At 42.0% G+C, this 21,737-nt stretch overlaps 2 long non-coding RNA genes across 2 annotated transcripts; one reads left to right on the top strand and one right to left on the bottom strand.

Annotated features, from left to right (window-relative positions):
* Positions 1-9,693: 9,693 nt before the first annotated feature.
* Positions 9,694-16,874, top strand: LOC143501931 (uncharacterized). Its single transcript, XR_013127023.1, has 4 exons — positions 9,694-9,783; positions 16,014-16,159; positions 16,251-16,500; positions 16,606-16,874. It is a non-coding gene; the product is annotated as an uncharacterized LOC143501931 (long non-coding RNA).
* Positions 16,875-17,458: 584 nt separating this feature from the next.
* On the bottom strand, positions 17,459-21,088 carry LOC143501930 (uncharacterized). Its single transcript, XR_013127022.1, has 3 exons — positions 18,746-21,088; positions 18,582-18,658; positions 17,459-18,424 (listed from the first exon to the last, which is right to left on the bottom strand). It is a non-coding gene; the product is annotated as an uncharacterized LOC143501930 (long non-coding RNA).
* Between the last annotated feature and the right edge of the window lie 649 nt (positions 21,089-21,737).

The following is a 21,737-nucleotide window of genomic DNA, read 5'->3' as shown; positions in this document are numbered from 1 at the left end:
CAGCACATGTTCTGATGGCCCCAACTCTTTGACCATGGGAGGAGATTTGGAAAGACTAACTGAAGACCTTTACCTGCCACAGAGACCATCAGTTATCCACTTTGCCCCTAAAAAACACACTCAAGTCTGTGATGCAACAACAGAGGTAAATTGAGGCCTACATAGGTCTTGAATATATTGTTTCTTGTTTAGTGTTTATTTGATCCATTCCTTATTATTCAATGAGTCTTTATACAGACATTTTTTCAATTACACAATCATTAGAGTATGATGAGTTTGCCTTTCACAGTTTTCTGTATACCAGTCAACAGTGTATGTGACAATTACCACTGTTGACTGTTGAAGCATCCCCCAGGTTCATCAGCCATACAGGAAAGCATACAAGAAAGAGGTTGTTAATGAGTTCTGTGTTCAAGTTTGACCTGTTGGTCATTTGTTCAGCCTACCCTTGTTTATAGTTTGCATGAAAGGGATTTGGCCTGTTCAAACTATACATGTTGGCCCGTTGGCCATTCTGACCTGTTGGACGTTTGTCAGATGCACTATGTTGCCAAAAGTATGTGCATACCTCTTCTAATGAACTGATCTGGCCAGGCATGGTCATTGTATGGGAGGGAAATCTTAATTCTACATCATGCAATGGCATAGGGAATTGTGTATAGATGGCCCTGGGTTTGAAAGGCCCTGGCGTTAAACTAGGGCAAATGAGAATGGTGTTCATGTATTCACATGCTTTTGGCCATGTAACTGTAATAGTACAGGGATTAGAAAAAACAAATATCTATGCTTTGACATTCATGCTGTGCTTTCAGTTGGAATGTTGTGGGCTGCAGAAGACTGTGGTCGGGTGGAGGCAGTTGTTGGACCATATAAACTGTTTGATTCGTCTTTCCGTACACTGCATGGGACCGAGTGGCTGGCTGATGATGTAAGAGACCAAATCACTGTCAAAATGTATTACAAGAGGAAGTATAACAATCTTTAATGGTTGTTTATTTTACAATGCAGGTTATTGATGCGTACTTGCACACACTCATTGAAAAACAGCAGGTAAGTGGCAATTATATTTATGTAGCTGTGTTAGGTATTTCTTGCAACATAATTAAAATTTCAGTTGTTCTTAACAGAAAGCTGTTCACCAGCTCTGTGCCGTTATTGCAACATCGTTGTTTTCTGGACAATTCCAGAGGCTCAGAAAGGTACTTTCATCACATTTACAGTCTAGCAGTAATGATTATCAGTAACAATAATGACAACTTTGTATTCAACACATTCTTTAGATGACGTTTCCACTGGAGGAAATCTGGATGTGCCCTGTAAACACTGGGGCTCACTGGGTTTTAGTGGTTTGTTTACCTTTCCTTATTTTTCAGAGCAGGTTTGTTTACACTACAAGTCAAATGTTTGGTCACACCTACTTTGTTTATTTTTATTATTTTTGACATAAAAAAACTGGAAAGATGCTAAAGCAATGAACGAATGCTGTGCTCTATTTATGCTCTAATAAACAAATATTAGATTCTTTGAAGTAACTGTCCTGTTCATGAAGCAGCACCTATGATGCTTTAACATCAGTCCTGAACACATTCTCACATGCAGAGACCTTGTAGAGAACTAAAGTTCTGAAATAAAGGGTGCATTTAAAATGAAGTATGTTGAGAATTAATTAATATATACAACAACCTTCCCAAATTGTCTTATAAACAAATTAAGGCATAATCCTTTAGATTAAAATGCCTTTTTTTGTGTTCAAACATTTGACTGGTAGTGTACATCAGTCATTATTTGCATGAATCGTACAGAGATATTCTAATTGTGCTATGATGCAGCAGAATGTTATAATATGACGAGAGAATAACATGAATGAACTCATTTCTTTTATATTGTCAACATGTCTGACAAGGTCCTTGTGTTGATCGATCCCCTGGCAAATGAAAGTGCACTCGAGCGCAAGCTGCTACGTAACTGGCGGTAATAACATTTTAACATTGCTATTTTACAGTGCTAATTTTGGAGCTTTTTTCTGAAAAGAACTGGTGTGATGTTAAACTGTGTTCTTCTATCATTTTTTTAAAACAATAATTAGGAACTTCTTAAGGATGACAGGACATGGAGACCAGGAGCCTAAATGGACAGTACAAACAATGCTGCACAACAAGCAGCAGGATTCCAGCAGTTGTGGGATTTTAGTGTTGAGGGTAAACCTTTTGAAAATAATGTGATGGGCATTTATAAGTAACTGATATTACTCTTACCATGTAAAATGCCACTTTGCAGTTTGCAGAAGATTATCTCCAGAGGAGAAACATCAGCGCTGTCCAGACATCCCCACAAGATGTTACCAAGGCACGACTTGAAGTAGCCTGTGCACTGCTGCAGTGTAAAGTTCAGTGGTATCAAACACTGCATGAAAGCAGTGCCATAAAGTTTTCTTTAGTCAAAACCCATATAAATCCATATTCCATCATCTGACTCAAAGGTAACGAAACTATCAATCTGTGTCCTGTACCATAAAGCTACTGCAGAGACTCTTTACTACATGATTATTTCTAGAGAATGAGTGCTACAGTTGTTACGGCCTGTCTAGGCGTGAGGACCGTAACAGTGGTGTATGTGAACAGCAGTGCGAATGTTAGTGATGATGGGACAACAGGAGTGGGTGGTTAAAGGTGTATTATACAGAAATTGTAATTTACAAGATATATACATACACGTAACTGGTCTCAGCTTCAGGAGTGGCCCAGGCCAACATAAACAGAACTGAACTATAAAATAAACCAAACACTAATTACTCTAACAGAAAACAAACATACAGTACTACCCTAACTCCCTAACAAAAAACCATACAAACAAACCCAAATCCCAAAACAAAATGGCAGCCACTCCCTACTTACCAGAACACCAACAACACATAGAATATTTACAAAATGTACAACCGGCAGACAATCCAACAGGGGCAAAGGCAAAAAGCATAAACAAGTTCAAAGCAGTCAAAAACCAGAGTTCTAAGATGAGGTACAAATGCAGAATACTAATAACTAACACCAACACCACCAAGGAGCAAAAATGTCTCGCTGGGAGGCACCGGGAAGGGCCTTATATAGTGCAGGGTGAAATGGAGTCTGGAGCGGAGTCTGGAGCGGAGTCTGGAGCGGAGTCTGGAGCGGAGTCTGGAGCGGAGTCTGGAGCGGAGTCTGGAGCGGAGTCTGGAGCGGAGTCTGGAGCGGAGTAGACAGCAAACACAATACAACACTATCATAGGACATAACACCCCCCCCCATAAGTGTGAGACCTCCCACCAAATCACGGATAACCCAACACATTCCAATTAACACCTAGAGAGGGTATCTGCCACAACATTCTCAGAGCCCCGTTTGTGTTTAATACAAATGTTAAAACCTTGGATAATAAGGGACCAGCGCATAAGGTGTTGGTTCAGATTGGACATTCGATGCAAGAAAGTCAAAGGATTGTGATCCGTGAACACAAAAATAGGTTCAGAACTACTACCTAAGTAAACCTCAAAATGTAAGGCCAAAAGGAGAGCTAATGCTTCCTTCTCTATGGTGCTATAGGCCAATTGGTGTCTAGCAAACTTCTTTGAGAAGTAACACACTGGGTGGTCTATTCCACATGAGTCCTCCTGTAGGAGCACTGCGCCGGCCCCGGTACAGCTGGCATCAACCTCTAGCTTAAATGGCTTAGCAAAATCTGGTGCAGCAAGCACAGGTGAACTACACAGTAGACTCTTTACAGACACAAAAGCAGACTGACAAGCAGAAGACCACAAAAACGGAACATTGTTACGCAAGAGAGAGGTAAGCGGCAGAACAACATCTGAAAAGTTTCTACAAAAACAACGGTAATAACCAGCCAGTCCGAGGAAACGCCTAAGCTCACGTTTAGACCGGGGAGGAGGGAAGGCGTTTATCGCTTGGACTTTGGCATCAAGGGGACGCACCTGACCACGTCCTACTAACTTGCCAAGGTAAGAAATTGTGCTTTTCCCAAAGTCGCACTTTTCCAGATTAAGCACCAATGATGCACCATGCAGTCTAGAAAACACCGTTTCTAAGGACTTCATGTGTTCCTCCCAAGTGTCAGAGTACACAACCAAATCATCCAGATAGGCCTCACAGTTCGACACACCTTTTAGCACAATGTTCATGAGCCGTTGAAATGTAGCAGGAGCATTTCGCAACCCAAAAGCCATCACTGTATATTGTAGGAAGTTGTCTGGCGTAGCGAAGGCAGAAATCTCAGCAGCACGAGCAGTCAGGGGAACTTGCCAATAACCTTTTAGAAGGTCTAGTTTGCTAACAAACTTTGCAGACCCCACACGGTCTACACAATCTTCCATTCGGGGAAGAGGAAACGAGTCTGGTATGGTGACTGCATTCACTTTTCTGTAGTCAGTACAGAAGCGATAAGTACCATCAGGCTTTGGTACTAAAAGACAGGGTGAGCACCATGAACTACTGCTAGGGATTGCAAGATTGTTATTAAGCATGTAATCCGTCTCTTTCATCAGAAGGGAGCGTTTGTGAGGGTTTACACGATAAGGATGTTGTTTAATAGGTGGGTGACCTTGGACATCAATGTCGTGTTCTAGTACGGAGGTACACGTAGGGACATCAACAAAAAGAGAAGGAAACCTAGCAATCAAAGATCTAAGATCAGACTGAGCAGCCAAAGGTAAATAAGACAGCTTCTCAGATAGGTGCTTTAATGCCTCAGAGTTAGCAAGTCTAGCACTCGGAACACAGCTCCTACCCAAGTGAAGGTCATCCTGTTCAGGGGCATACTCAAGTGATGCAGATGCTACTGGCACAGGGACTGACAACTGAGCAACAGCTGTAGCACTTACAGTTGTGGGGCGATCAACATATGGCTTGAGCATGTTAATATGACAAAGACGTGACTTACGCCGACGATCAGGGGTTGTCAACACATAGTTTGTTGAGGACAGTTTCTGCTGGACCACATAGGGTCCCGAAAAGCGAGTCTGTAGGGTAGAACCTGACATGGGTAACAGAACCAGGACCTTGTCACCAACATTAAATGAACGAGCAACAGCGTGTGTCAAATTTCTTCTTCATAGCTTGCTGAGCTACACACAAATTCTGCTTAGCTGTTTCACGAGCTACCTTAAGGTGTTCACGTAACTTACTGACATAGTGGTCTACAGTTTCAAAGGAACGAGTTGTAGGGGAAGCTAACCACTGCTCATAAAGCAATTTGAGTGGGCCACGGACTGAGCGTCCGAATACCAAGGCATTGGGACTGAAACCAGTGGACTCTTGCACTGTATCACGGATGGCAAACAACAGTAATGGGACACCTTCATCCCAATCGTTTCCTACTTCCAAGCAATATGATCGCAACATAGTCTTAAACGTCTGATGGAAGCGTTCGAGAGCTCCCTGGGACTCAGGATGATAAGCACTCGACACTTGGTGCTGTATATGCAGATCTGACATAACTTGAGCAAAGAGTTTTGACATGAAATTGGACCCTTGGTCCGATTGTACACATTTTGGCAAACCGAAGGTAGTACAAAATTTTACAAGGGCTTTTATTACAGATCTTGACTTCAACGAGCGTAATGGAATGGCCTCAGGAAACCTTGTAGCAGCACACATTATGGTCAGAAGGTAAGTATTTCCTGAACGAGACTTCGGTAAAGGTCCAACACAGTCTATCAACAACCGTTCAAATGGATCTCCTACCACAGGTATGGGACAGAGAGGAGCAGAAGGAATGGCCTGATTTGGCTTCCCAACAAGTTGACAGGTATGGCAAGACCGACAATGACTAACATCAGATTTCATTGCTGGCCAAAAGAAATGCTGCAATAGGCGCTGAACTGTTTTTCGAATGCCTAAATGACCCGACAAGGGGTGGTCATGGGCTAAGGACAAAACATGCGTTCTAAATGGTTGGGGAACTACTATTTGGTGCACATCATCCCACACACCACTGGCATTTGCTGGAGACCATTTTCTCATCAAGACTCCATCTGTATAAAAATATGTCACACGAGTGTCTAGTGAGAGAGGGTTTTCCGTAACTGCATTAAAGAAAGGGACTAGGCTTGGATCAGCCCTTTGTGCTCTGATTAATGCTGTTCTAGTAACAGGAGGAGGAACACTGGACTCCTCTACTTGTGATCCCAACTCACGTTTGCTAATATCCCTTGTCACATCAGGAACAGGGCTAGGGGGCACAACAGGGTTAGGATTCATAAATGTCTCTGCCAAATCTATGTCACCGAATTTACGTGCCTGTGCACGAGTCAACACACATGTAGGAAACACTGCATCAAGGTCTTTATCGAGTGAAACATCCACAGGTTCATCTACCACTTCTGGTAGAGTGAACAGTGTACCACCAGCAAGATCATTGCCCAGAATAAACGACACACCTGTGACAGGCAGTTTAGAACTGACCGCAACTTTAACATAGCCAGTAAGGGCCTCAGTACATAGATATACACGATGCAGAGGAACCCTAAGTACTCCAAGTTCTATTCCTTGGACAAGCACATCACTACCACAATAAGACTCTACAGAGAATGGCAACACACTCTCCAAAATAAATGACTGAGCAGCCCCAGTGTCCCGTAGGATGGATATGGGCTGTTTATGTGTACAATCCTCAGTTAGTGAGGTAGTCCCAGAAAACACAAATGGTTTAAACACAGGGTCTACTGTGGCTGAAACAGTGGCTCGACATCCTAGTGTCTCCTCTGTAGTGCTGGAACTAAAAGCATTGACTTTCTTCACAGTAGGGTTTTGACGATCATTTTTACGCTTCAAAGTAGGACATGCAGCAATGAGATGGCCTTGCATATGACAATAAAAACATTCCCGTTTGTCTGTGGCTGAAGTGTTTTCCCGAGACTCTGAAGAAGCAACAGGTCTGGACATAACAGGTCGACTAGGGTTTACACTTCGGGGAGTCAAATGAAATACAGTTTTGTGTGTCAGCACAAATTCGTCTGCCAATGTAGCAGCAGAAGACAAATTAACTACCTTCTGTTCATTAAGGTAGACCACCATTTTCTCAGGAAGGCAATTCTTAAACTCTTCTAGCAACACAAGCTCTTTGAGTTGATCAAGAGTTGTTACACTGCAGGCTGCACACCACTTATCAAATAGGAGAGATTTCTCTCTAGCAAACTCAACAAAGGTCTGGCTCTGGGTTTTAGCCAGACGCCGGAAGTTCTGTCGATAGGCTTCAGGTACTAACTCGTATGCTTTCAATATAGTGGATTTTACAATGTCATAATCCAAGCTCTGTTCAAGAGACAGAGAGGAACACACTTCCTGCGCTTTTCCTACAAGTTTACACTGTAGCAGCAGCGACCAAAGACTCTGTGGCCAACTAAGTGTGGTGGCTATGCGCTCAAAAATGGGGAAATAGGCATCTACCTCATTTTCCCTGAACACAGGAACTAGGCCAATATGTCTACTGACATCAAAAGCAGTACTCACGGTTGGGCTTGCTGGACTTGTAGATGTACGTGAGGAACGAGGCATAGGGACTGGTGAACTCACGTGAGAAAGGGGAGCTGGTGCTGGTGAGGTTACCTTCCGAGGATAAGGTATAGGTTTCTCCAAGCCCATACTCAACCTCTTCAGGGTAATCTCTTTGTCAGCCTCCACTTGCAACCCCCTGACTCTGAGTAGCTCTGCCTCGCGTTCCTGTATCTTAATTTCCAGCTCTAGCTCCTTCAGTTTCACTGCTAGCACAGGATCCACCTCATGAGAACGGTAAACACCAGGTTCCATGCTGGGCCTAGCCATGAAGTCGGTTACAGCCTCCGCTGCTTCCAGCCCCTGGGCCAAACTCGGTGCAACACCAGGCGATTTGTCTCGGTCTGGCAAGATCCCGTCCTTAACCAACTGTGCCTCCAAAATCCTCTTAATCTCTCTCTTGGGAGCCAAACGAGGCACATCCACACTAAAGAAATCAGCCACCAACAATAAGTCAACCTTGCGGCAATCATCAAACTGTTCAAGAGTCGGATAAACAGTGAACTGGGTAAGGTCAAAGTCCGGCATTTTACATACACACACACACCCCCACCCACAAAGAACAAAACCCACCAGCCAAAACCAAAAGAAGCAGCAAACAAAGAGCCAAAAGAAAGGAGGACGAGCCCCCAATTCTGTTACGGCCTGTCTAGGCGTGAGGACCGTAACAGTGGTGTATGTGAACAGCAGTGCGAATGTTAGTGATGATGGGACAACAGGAGTGGGTGGTTAAAGGTGTATTATACAGAAATTGTAATTTACAAGATATATACATACACGTAACTGGTCTCAGCTTCAGGAGTGGCCCAGGCCAACATAACAAACAGAACTGAACTATAAAATAAACCAAACACTAATTACTCTAACAGAAAACAAACATACAGTACTACCCTAACTCCCTAACAAAAAACCATACAAACAAACCCAAATCCCAAAACAAAATGGCAGCCACTCCCTACTTACCAGAACACCAACAACACATAGAATATTTACAAAATGTACAACCGGCAGACAATCCAACAGGGGCAAAGGCAAAAAGCATAAACCAATCAATCAATCAAATTTTATTTATATAGCGCTTTTTACAACAGTTGTTGTCACAAAGCAGCTTTACAAGTGCCGAGTCCTAGCCCCCAGTGAGCAAGCCAAACTCGGTGCAACACCAGGCGATTTGTCTCGGTCTGGCAAGATCCCGTCCTTAACCAACTGTGCCTCCAAAATCCTCTTAATCTCTCTCTTGGGAGCCAAACGAGGCACATCCACACTAAAGAAATCAGCCACCAACAATAAGTCAACCTTGCGGCAATCATCAAACTGTTCAAGAGTCGGATAAACAGTGAACTGGGTAAGGTCAAAGTCCGGCATTTTACATACACACACACACCCCCACCCACAAAGAACAAAACCCACCAGCCAAAACCAAAAGAAGCAGCAAACAAAGAGCCAAAAGAAAGGAGGACGAGCCCCCAATTCTGTTACGGCCTGTCTAGGCGTGAGGACCGTAACAGTGGTGTATGTGAACAGCAGTGCGAATGTTAGTGATGATGGGACAACAGGAGTGGGTGGTTAAAGGTGTATTATACAGAAATTGTAATTTACAAGATATATACATACACGTAACTGGTCTCAGCTTCAGGAGTGGCCCAGGCCAACATAACAAACAGAACTGAACTATAAAATAAACCAAACACTAATTACTCTAACAGAAAACAAACATACAGTACTACCCTAACTCCCTAACAAAAAACCATACAAACAAACCCAAATCCCAAAACAAAATGGCAGCCACTCCCTACTTACCAGAACACCAACAACACATAGAATATTTACAAAATGTACAACCGGCAGACAATCCAACAGGGGCAAAGGCAAAAAGCATAAACAAGTTCGAAGCAGTCAAAAACCAGAGTTCTAAGATGAGGTACAAATGCAGAATACTAATAACTAACACCAACACCACCAAGGAGCAAAAATGTCTCGCTGGGAGGCACCGGGAAGGGCCTTATATAGTGCAGGGTGAAATGGAGTCTGGAGCGGAGTCTGGAGCGGAGTCTGGAGCGGAGTCTGGAGCGGAGTCTGGAACGGAGTCTGGAGCGGAGTAGACAGCAAACACAATACAACACTATCATAGGACATAGCACAGTTTAAAACCATACTAAAATCATTGTTTCTAGGGAATGCAGATGATTACTGTGTGGTGTGCTCCTTGCTGGAATCTGATGCAGACAAGAGCATGATTGAAATGGTAATGTATAACATAAGCATACTTTGTATTATTAGACAACTGGAGTAGTATTAGTACTAATATGTACCTAATGGCTTTTTTTGGGGGTAGGTGCAGTGTGATTTCTGCAGTAGGTGGGCACATGTTGAATGTGCCGAATACAACAAAGACACTAGTCTTACATATGTGTGCAAAAAATGTTACTGTTGTAAAAAGTTAGTGTTGTGCTTGGTTTATATACAAGTTCTAATAAAGAAGTTCTAATAAACTGCATATCCATGTTTCCCTTGTCCATACAGTGCACACAGAGTTAGTAGCGATGTAAAAAAAAAACAAAGATGGGTGTGACGCTGGGCGCAGGGAGACAGACGAGGCATGAGTCCAATGGTCTTCCACAAATGTTATTTTATTTAATACAAAAATAGTCCAGACAGCGCACGTATAGCTTACACACATGAACGTATAAGACTGACATAAATGACTAACAAAGACGAGCACGGGACACTGCGCGAACGCACATTAAATAGACAAACCACATAAGCGCCGAGTGTTCACGAGATGAGCCACAGGTGAGACTGATGAACACACTCAGACACAACCACACCGACGGAGATCCTGTCTACGACTAGACGTAGACAACATAAACACACGGCTGAAAGCTGAAACACATGTACTGAAACACATGTACATAAACACATGTACTGAAAGCATGATTTGATAAGGAAAGCATTATTTGATGTAAGATATCAGCCTATCGAGATATGCTCACCATGTAAAATATTAATAAGGAAGCTATAATAGATTTTAATCCACACTTCCCTTGTCCATACAGTGCGCACAGAGTTAGTAGTGATGTAAAAAAAATATATGGGTCTGTACTGAAAGCATGATTTGATAAGGAAAGCATTATTTGATGTATGATATCAGCCTATCGAGATATGCTCACCATGTAAAATATTAATAAGGAAGCTATAATAGATTTTAATCCACGCTTCCCTTGTCCATACAGTGCGCACAGAGTTAGTAGTGATGTAAAAAAAAATATGGGTCTGTACTGAAAGCATGATTTGATAAGGAAAACATTATTTGATGTATGATATCAGCCTATCGAGATGTGCTCACCATGTAAAATATTAATAAGGAAGCTATAATAGATTTTAATCCACACTTCCCTTGTCCATACAGTGCGCACAGTTAGTAGTGATGTAAAAAAAAAATATGGGTCTGTACTGAAAGCATGATTTGATAAGGAAAGCATTATTTGATGTAAGATATCAGCCTATCGAGATATGCTCACCATGTAAAATATTAATAACAGGGTTCCCACACCTTGGTTAACATAAAATTCAAGGACCTTTCAATGACTTTCCAGGACCAACTTCCTCAAATTCAAGGACTGCACCTGCCAGCATTTACCTACTCTTACCCCTGAATATGTTATCAAAAAACGATGTTAATACAACGCAAATTCAAAAGACTGAATGTCATTTCAAGCCATGCATCCTGAAATTTTCTGTGCATGACTGGCAATTTAGCAATGCACATCTGAGATGGCGACATTCACATAAAATGGCTATAGTTGTTGAAGGATCAACAACTACCTACAGGAAACACTTGCTTTCGGTGCTGAACAAACAAACAAATTTCTCTACAGGAGAATGACCAAACTTTGCCAAGTAAAAGTCAGCATAGGCCCTGTAGAATCAATGTAATTTTAAATGAACTTGTGCTGGCAAAATAATGACACGTTGACAGTAGACAAATAATAATAATAATAACAATAATACACATATGCATATACACATACAGTACATACATAAAACAGAGGAGCAAAGCCATATAATGAGATTAGAACTATAGATTTCTATAGAAATCTGGCGTGAGATGATTCTAGCATAGTTTTTAAATCTACTTAATAAAGAATAATATTCATTCATAAAGAGAACAGCCTTTTAACCACTCCACTTATGGTAGTGAATTTATGGAATCAGAGAAATTCGAACTGAAGTATAATGGTATCAAAAGAAAGAAGTTTGAGATTAATCCAGTTTCTAGTGTCCATGCAAAAACTTTGTAAAGATTGAGATGGAAAAACAAATGCTCCTGGGATTCATCTTCTGACTTAAAAAAGGTCCATTAATCCACATCAAGTTTAACTCTTCTTTCAAGAAACATGGCTACAGGATATATCTTATTTATTATTTTGAAATGAGTCTCTTTTACTTTAGAAGACATGAGCCATTTGACAAGCCTTTGTGGTTTTATAATTTGTATTAGGATGTTTCTTGAAAGAATATCTATTATATCTTTTGTCTCATACCATCAGTGATAATCTTGTTATTACAATTGAACTCAACAGTCATTCACTTTTAACATGGGCATCGAAACAGTCAACTCTGAATATAAAATCTTAAAGGAATCACTTTGCAGGCTTTCTTTAAATCTTTATAACAACTCATATCAGATCATATTTTTTCAACAAAGGATGAGAAATTTAAAACATCATGGCAATCTTTTTCATAGCAATCTTTTGTAAATATTGACTTCCTTACCAACTGTGCCCTATTATTCTGTGACCGCGGTCTTCATCCATGTGAAATTTCAAACCCTCTAAAATATTCAAGGACCGTCAAGGACGGCTGTCTTTTATGCCTGTTTTCAAAAACTTTCCAGGGCCTTGAACTTATTTTTTCAGATTCACAAACTTTCAAGGATTTCAAGGACCGGTGGGAACCCTGTAATAAGGAAGCTATAATAGATTTTAATCCATACTTCCCTTGTCCATACAGTGCGCACAGAGTTAGTAGTGATGTAACAAAAATATGGGTCTGTACTGAAAGGATGATTTGATAAGGAAAACATTATTTGATGTATGATATCAGCCTATCGAGATGTGCTCACCATGTAAAATATTAATAAGGAAGCTATAATAGATTTTAATCCACACTTCCCTTGTCCATACAGTGCGCACAGTTAGTAGTGATGTAAAAAAAAAATATGGGTCTGTACTGAAAGCATGATTTGATAAGGAAAGCATTATTTGATGTATGATATCAGCCTATCGAGATATGCTCACCATGTAAAATATAAATAAGGAAGCTATAATAGATTTTAATCCATGCTTCCCTTGTCCATACAGTGCGCACAGAGTTAGTAGTGATGTAAAAAATATATATGGGTCTGTACTGAAAGCATGATTTGATAAGGAAAGCATTATTTGATGTATGATATCAGCCTATCGAGATATGCTCACCATGTAAAATATAAATAAGGAAGCTATAATAGATTTTAATCCACGCTTCCCTTGTCCATACAGTGCGCACAGAGTTAGTAGTGATGTAACAAAAATATGGGTCTGTACTGAAAGCATGATTTGATAAGGAAAACATTATTTGATGTATGATATCAGCCTATCGAGATGTGCTCACTATGTAAAATATTAATAAGGAAGCTATAATAGATTTTAATCCACGCTTCCCTTGTCCATACAGTGCGCACAGAGTTAGTATTGATGTAAAAAATATATGGGTCTGTACTGAAAGCATGATTTGATAAGGAAAGCATTATTTGATGTATGATATCAGCCTATCGAGATATGCTCACCATGTAAAATATTAATAAGGAAGCTATAATAGATTTTAATCCACACTTCCCTTGTCCATACAGTGCGCACAGAGTTAGTATTGATGTAAAAAATATATGGGTCTGTACTGAAAGCATGATTTGATAAGGAAAGCATTATTTGATGTAAGATATCAGCCTATCAAGATATGCTCACCATGTAAAATATTAATAAGGAAGCTATAATAGATTTTAATCCACACTTCCCTTGTCCATACAGTGCGCACAGAAAAAAAATATGGGTATGTACTGAAAGCATGATTTGATAAGGAAAGCATTATTTGATGTATGATATCAGCCTATCGAGATATGCTCACCATGTAAAATATTAATAAGCAGCACAACTCGACAGAACACCGGTCCCTATTCGACACTGAATAAAAAATAACATTTAAAACAACTGCACAGATAGCACATTAGACAGCTACATATCTAACCCTAGATAGTAGACTGTAGACACATTAGCAATATTTTCATGCTGTTGAGCTGTGTTAGCAATTCTGACCATTATAACAGGGTGAAGATATCAAGCGTTATTTTAATGCAATGCATGCCTAGAAGTTAAGATCATTGAACAACAGCCAAGTTGCAGCTTCAACATACGAATCCACTTGTCAACAGGACAAACCAGCACAGCTAACACTAATGTAGTTATCCTTGCTAGCATTAACTAACTAGATTATTTCATGGGCCAACCTAAAATATGAGATAAAATTTTCATTACCTTCGTATTTGTGTATGTATGACGAGGCATAAATTTTTTTGCTTTAGATCCAGGTTCTGAAGCGATCGCAAATACAGGCCATCTAATGTGTATTTTTCCTATACTGAAACAAACTGCGTGCGCTACATAAGCAATGTCTTTGGTTTCATTCATGCTTTTCTCCCCCCCAGAGTTGTAAGGAAAATGCTTTATTGAGTTTGGTTTGGTTTAAAATGTTGTCATTGAGTCCAAGTGCGAATATGGGAGCGGGATAGTATCACCCTTTGTGCAGTATGGTGGGGAAAAAGCCAAGTTGACAAACTGCAAACGTTTGTGACGGACGAGCAGAGTAAACGTGGCGAACTCGCACAGGCTCGATGAAGGAGAAGTAACGGAGGCGCGTAACGGCAGAGTGCATCGCTTTTAAAAGTAGGTGAGCTGAAGGAGGCGGCACGGTGGTGTAGTGGTTAGCACTTTCGCCTCACAACAAGGCGGTCTGGGTTCGATTCTCGGTCTGGGCTGCTCTGTGTGGATTTTGCATAAATGTAAATTTGTGAAAGATTTAGTGTCCTTTGTTCAAGGGGCGTAAGCATGAAGTTGAAAGGAAAGCAATTAGTATAAAATAAAAGGATGGTTTTGCAGTAGGTCTGGACCACGGCTTTTTTCAACTGCCGACGTTGGCACTGGAGTAACTTATTACGCTTATACTTTACCTGGCGGTCCGGCGTGTACACGGCAGCGTCAAGGTCAGATTACGAACCCCCCACTGAGTGGGCAATCGGTTCGTAGCGCAACATGCAATCCACTGACCTACGGGAAAACCTCTTCTTACTTAAAAAAAAATAAATTTATCTTTGAAAAAAAATATATTGATAATAAAATGAAATAATAAATACCACAATAAGATTACTTTTTAATTTATACCATTAGTTTAATAAAGAATCAAATTTCGCCGTTTTGAAAGAAAATATCATATATCAAACATTTGAAGATACAAGACGGAAGTTAGCATCGCTTACTAAGCAACAAACGTTGACCGCGTAGTGAGCATGCGCACAGTGCTGTTTAGCTAATGTAAATTGGTTGTTAAAAATGTTTGTCATTTAAAAACTCATACGATTTTTTATTATTTTATTCTTCTGTGAAAACACAAATTTCTGGGTTTTTCCCCCCTGTAAAATGATTTATCAACTTTATTAACATAACTCTCCAAGATGACTAGTAGTATTGTTGGAGAATTTTATTTGTAAAAGAATGCTAAGGTATATTTTAACCACAATGCTCAAGAATGAAAGCTCATATATTCTAATCAAACAGCTTTTTATAATCCTTATAGAATTTGACTAGCCTTAAAGTATTAACCAAATTTCTTATGTTAATCACGTTATATTTTGCTCACATTGTAGTATTTGTCACAGTACGGCGGGCCCACTGCTGGTCGCCCCCGTCTACAGCGGCAGCTGTCCTGTATCGTTGCGTTGTGTGTGTCCCTCGGGTGGGCGGAGCCCGTGATCCGTCTCACCTGAGGGTCGTTTGTTTGCCTATATATGTCTTGTCTTTTGTACCAGTTGACCGCTGGTTATTATATCCTTAATTCGGATCAAAGTCACGGGTTTTTGGTTTGCGCACTTTTCTATTAAACCTTCCATTTTCCCTGAGACTTGGCGTGATCGCTTCCATTTTATTTCGCTCACCCTGCCCGTCACAGTATTAATCAAATTGCTTATTATCAAGAGTGTCGGAGAAAATGATTGTCTGCTCTTTCCCATATTCTAAGTGCCTGCAGGATACAGGATGTTTAAAATAAGCTTCTGTAGGTCAGTTTGACAAGACCAGGAAGCGAAGACCTCGCTTCCACTCTTAGTAAGGAAACATCTGTATGTTTAACGTATGTAATCTCCTATGTATGGCTTTTGTGACACAGCAGAGGGTAGACGGCATCCTTGCACTCTGGGACAAACTGCCAGAGAGCGACAAAGGCAGTGCTGTCTGCCCGCCACGTCACAGAAACCGACTGTCCAAAAGCAGTCTTTCCTAGACGTCTGTTGTCGCTGGGACAGAGAGTCTGAAGCGGTAGGCGAACATTCAGTAATCCAGTATCCTTCGGGCTTTTCTAGTTTGGCTTGTATCCGTGTCACTGATTTCGGTCTGTGTCTGTCTGCAGCTGCTTCCTCGGACAAGGCAGCGGGCCTGCTCAGTGGCCCAGGGTGAGCCGCCTCGTCGAGGCCATTTGCCCCGGCGCTTTGTCGCCTTCACCCTGGTGGGCAGACCATCGCCGGCGTCAGGGTGAACAGGTGGGCTGCCATCATGAGGGACTACGGCGTCAACAGGGGCGTAGTCCTGGGCAGCCCTGGCCTCGTGGCCCGGACCAGAATACAGCTCTTTGAGCTGAATCAGAGGACACTGACCCAGTGGTGAGTTTACCCACCTTTAAGTCTTTTTGGTTTGAAATTGATCTCATTGACACTGTGAGCTATACAGGCTGATTACTCATAGGCTGCGTTGCATTTCTGTTACAGGTACAACGCCAGGAAGAAGAAGCAGGAACAGGACGTTCTGTGCCTGAGCGTTGGCCAGTCCAGCACTCCCACGGTGGCCTCGGAACCCCTCCCTCCCGCGATGAGCTAGCTCCCGGAGCGTCCCACGCACGCCCACCAAGCCTATGACCAACATCAAGGCAGACGCTTCCGGACAGGCTTCCCAGCGCGTCTGAGGCCACCTTCCTCCGACGAGGCTCCAGCCATCCCTGTAACTCGGGTTATCTTGGACTGCACTGAGCTCAGGTGTCAGACACCATCATCACAACTCCTACAAAGTGAGATGTACTCCGCATACAAGTCTCACTGCACCATGAAGGGCCTAGTTGGCATCGCCCCACACGGTGCAGTGACATTTGTCTCCTCACTTTACGCTGGGTCAGTCAGTGACAAAGAGTTATTCAAACAATCAGGATTGGCCAAGTTGCTCACAGAAGAAATGGCAGTGATGATTGGCAAGGGCTTCCTAATTACTGATTGTGTTAAGTGCAAAGTCTACTGCCCACCATTTTTGTCAAAGCAAAGTCAGATGCCTGCATACCAGGTATCTGAAACGCAATCCATAGCCCGACTTGGTGTACGCGTAGAACGTGTAATAAGGAGAACCAAACAAAAGTTGTTTGATGGCATAATTTCCTTTTCCCCACACAGTAAACAATAACCAGTTATTTACAGTGGCATGCCTGTTGTCAAACTATCAAAACAAAGCACTAGTTAAGTCATGGGTTAAAATAAAGCTCTTATTTTTATTAATCAAACAATAATTAATTACATATGAATAATTTGTAACATTTACATTTGTAACTGTAAATATTTTTTTCATAAACTTTTTTCATATTTCCAGGTTCTTTACATCAAAAACACATTGTGCTGTTTAAGAAAAGCTCAAATACTGTTAAATAAGGGAACATTTGATTTAAAAAAGATTCTGTATAGAACATTTCAATGACAGATATTTTGTCATATATGTGTAGAAGTAAAATAAGTCTGTCTTCTCACGAATTTGTCTCTGTACATCTGCATTCATATAAACACGCTCCACAAAAAAAAAATCCTCCTTAGCCCACACCACAATCACACCAGTGAAGCCCGCTGATTAGTAACTGACATTTGAATCTGCCAGTAATACGCATGTCTTTTTTTAGTTTTGAACATCCGTACTCCATATACAGATACTTACAGTCAATGTAATTCTTCACATTAGGGCATTTAATCTCGACCAAGCCAAACTGGGGGTATTCAGTGGGGTCAAATACGACACCATCAGGGGCTGCACCAAGCCAGGGAGCATCTGGGTGGATGATGAGGCCACATGGTGTGTGATTTACATTGAGTATCCTGCAATACTCAGATGCTGCTCCGGACTCCATCTCTAGACCTCTCTTCATTTCAGCCGTCCGTCTGGTACCTCTGATGATGCGTTCAGCAAGGGACTCTGCAGAGCTATGCCCTCTGACATGGCACACCTCACTAAAACGTGACGCTGTTACTCTAGGCTTGTGCCAGAGTTGACATCTCAATTCTGTGAGCCATATCAAGTGACACCTCCAAAGACTTCAGGTGAAAGAGTTCCTGTTCAGTGCACACAAAAGCACAGGTGGGTGCATCAAGGTGGTGGTCTTTTAGAGGAAGAAGTGGGGTTGATGGCACATCAGGGTGGAGAGTGATGTGTCGTGATGGTAAAACAGGCTGCTGATATGACAGACCACTGCCTTCCTGCACCATACCAAATGCACACTGCACAGCTGGCTTGTGGGATGCCATGCCTACAGTGGTCACCATGCCCCTGTAGAGTCCACTCCTACAAATTCAAGTACAGACAATATCCCAAACTATAAGCATTTAGTTTAATATTAAATTAGAATATTTAAATTAAAGTTAATTGTAACTATACATTTGTGATAGAGCAGCTAAACTGCACAATTGCATGTCTAATTAGAAGTAATTAAGCACCATACCTAACTCCACCTTGAGATGTTCCATTTGGCACAGGTTTTGTGATCACCATGTTGTTGATTGCTCCTGGCTTTACACCCTAATAATATGGACAAAAGTTGCTGTAATTTAATTCAGGCAGTGCATTGCATTAAATTAGATAAGCTAGCCACTAGGGTGCACACACCAGTGTATTTTAGTGCCGGTCCTAAGCCTGGATAAATAGGGAGGGTTGCGTCAGGAAGGGCATCCGGTGTAAAAACTGCGCCAAATCAAATGATGCGGATCAAAAACAGAAATTCCATACCGGGTCGGTCGAGGCAGGGCATTAGCGGAAATTGGACTACTGTTGGGACGAGGAAGAGAGGGGGAAGAGGGTTCTGAAGCTGAAGGAGAGGAGGCAGAGCAGGAAAGTGGAGGTTAGAGTTGGTACGTTGAATGTGGGCTCTATGACAGGTCAAGGGAGAGAGCTAGCTGATGCGATGGACAGAAGGAAGATAGATATACTGTGTGTACAGGAGACCAAGTGGAAGGGGAGCAAGGCCAGGAGCATTGGTGGTGGCTTCAAACTCTTCTATCATGGTGTAGACAGGAAGAGAAATGGAGTAGGGGTAATCCTGAAGGATGAATTTAGTAAGAGTGTAGTGGAGGTAAAGCGAGTAAGTGACAGGGTGATCTGTGTAAAGTTGGAGATCGATGGGGTGATGATGAATGTCATCAGTACTTATGCTCCTCAGGTAGGTTGTGATGTGGAGGAGAAAGAAGAATTCTGGAGAGAGTTAGATGAAGTTGTTTTGCAGGTTCCTAATGAAGAGAGTGGTTATTGGAGCAGATTCAAATGGACATGTTGGTGGAGGGAACAGTGATGATGAGGAGGTGTTGGGTAGATATGGTGTTAATGTAAGGAATATGGAAGGACAAATGGTGGTAGATTTTGCTAAAAGGATGGCTGTAGTTAACACTTACTTTAAGATAAAGGAAGAGCACAGGGTAACATAAGAGTGGTGGAAGATGCACACAGGTCGACTATATCCTCTGTAGGAGACGAAACCTGAAAGAGGTTAGTGATTGCAAGGTGTTACCCGGGGAGAGCGTAGCTAAACAGCATAGGATGGTGATATGTAGGATGATGTTGGAGGTGAAGAAGAGGAAGAGAGTGAGAGCGGAACCTAAGATCAGGTGGTGGAAGTTAAAGGATGAGGACTGTGGTGTAAAATTCAGGGATGAGGTGAGGCAGGTACTGGGTAATGGTGGTGGTGTTCTGGATACCTGGCATGAAACTTCAAATGCAGTGAGGGATGTGGCTAGGAAGGTACTTGACCTCAGGACAGAGGAAGATAGACAAGGAGTCGTGGTGGTGGAATGAGGAAGTTCAGGAAAGTTTGAGAGGAAAGCGGTTGGCTAAAAAGAATTGGGATTTTCAGCGAGATGAAGAAAGTAGACAGAGGTACAAGGAGATGTGTCGCAAGGCAAAGAGAGCAGTGGCAGAAGCTAAAGAGAAGGCATATAGCAAGCTGTATGAGAAGTTGGACACTAAGGAAGGGGAAAAGGATCTGTACAGATTGGCCAGACAGAGAAACTGTGATGGGCAGGATGTGCAGCAGGTTAGGATGATAAAGGATAAAGATGGAAATGTGTTGTCTGGTGAGGAGAGTGTCTTGGGAAGGTGAAAGGAGTATTTTGAGGAGCTGATGAATCAAGAGAATGAAAGGGAAAGAAGGTTAGAAGAGGTAGAGGTTGTGAATCAGGAAGTGCCTCAGGTGAGCAAGGAGGAAGTAAGGGCTGCAATTCAGAGAATGAAGTGTGGTAAGGCAGTTGGACCTGATGATATTCCAGTGGAGGCATGGAAATGTTTGGGAGAGACAGCAGTGGAGTTCTTGACTGGGTTATTTAACAGAATCTTGGAAGGTCAGAAGATGCATGAGGAGTGAAGACGAAGCATAATGGTGCCGATTTTCAAGAATAAGGGTGACGTTCAGAGCTGTAGTAATTAGAGGGGAATAAAGTTGATCAGTCACAGCCTCAAAATCTATCTGGAAAAGAGTAGTGGAAGCTAGGCTTAGAGGAGAGGTAGACAGTGGACAGGTCCCGTTACAAGGAGTTGATTTGGTGAAGGTTGACGAGTTTACCTACTTAGGGTCGAGGGTACAGAGTAATGGAGGAAATGAAAGAGAGGTAATGAAGAGAGTGCAGGCAGGGTGGTGTGGATGGCATAAAGTGTTTGGGGTGATCTGTGATAGAAGGGTGTCGGCTAGAATGAAAGGAAAGATCTATAGGACAGTAGTGAGACCTGCTATGTTGTATGGACTGGAGACAGTGGCACTGAGAAAGAGACAGATGAGGGAGACAGAGGTGTCTGAGATGAAGATGTTGAGATTCTCATTTGGAGTGATGAGGAAGGATAGGATCAGAAAGGAGTTTATTAGAGGATCAGCACATGTAGCATGTTTTGGAGATAAAGTTAGAGAGGTGAGATTGAGATGGTTTGGACATGTACAGAGGAGGGAGGAGAGGTATATTGGTAGGAGGGTCTTGAGGATGGAACTTCCAGGCAAGAGGAGGAGAGGTAGACCTAAGAGGAGGTTTATGGATGCAGTGGTAGAGGACATCAGAGTGGCTGGGGTGTCAGTGGAGGACACTCAGGACAGGGCCAGATGGAGGAGTCTGATCCGCTGTGGCGACCCCTGAAAGGGAATAGCTGAAAGAAGAAGAAGAAGAAGAAGAAGAAGAAGTGCATTAAATTAGATCATTCATCTAGTGTGATTATTATAAACTTACGATTGTCCAAGGTTTGTGCCAGCACTGTTCAGTTTCAGTACAGCTGTGCACAGGGGGAACAACTGGCACACTGAGCTGAGAAAAATGTGCAGTTTGAAAAAGCAAAGCCACTATACGTTTGCATAGGGCAGTGTCTGCGACATGTGAACAGCATGTGTGTGTCAGCACAACAGGAGATTAATCAGAAAGTCCAATCTGTAAGAGGGTAAGCAAAATTAGTAATGACTTTGTTTAATTCAAGGTTTCCGTATACCAGTCCTGGGGATTCTGTATCACACGTTGTGTTTTACCTTTTCTAAAACCTGATTGACCTATTTAGCTAATTAACCCCTTAAAGCCTGAATTTATGTAGCTGTATATGAAAAAATGTTTCATGTGTTTTTGCCTTTAAGTAGATGGTA

Source organism: Brachyhypopomus gauderio, unplaced genomic scaffold (genome assembly GCF_052324685.1).
Source record: "Brachyhypopomus gauderio isolate BG-103 unplaced genomic scaffold, BGAUD_0.2 sc179, whole genome shotgun sequence".
NCBI lineage: Eukaryota > Metazoa > Chordata > Actinopteri > Gymnotiformes > Hypopomidae > Brachyhypopomus > Brachyhypopomus gauderio.
The sequence above is the reverse complement of the archived record's forward strand: the minus strand, read 5'-3'. Positions and strand labels throughout refer to the sequence as shown.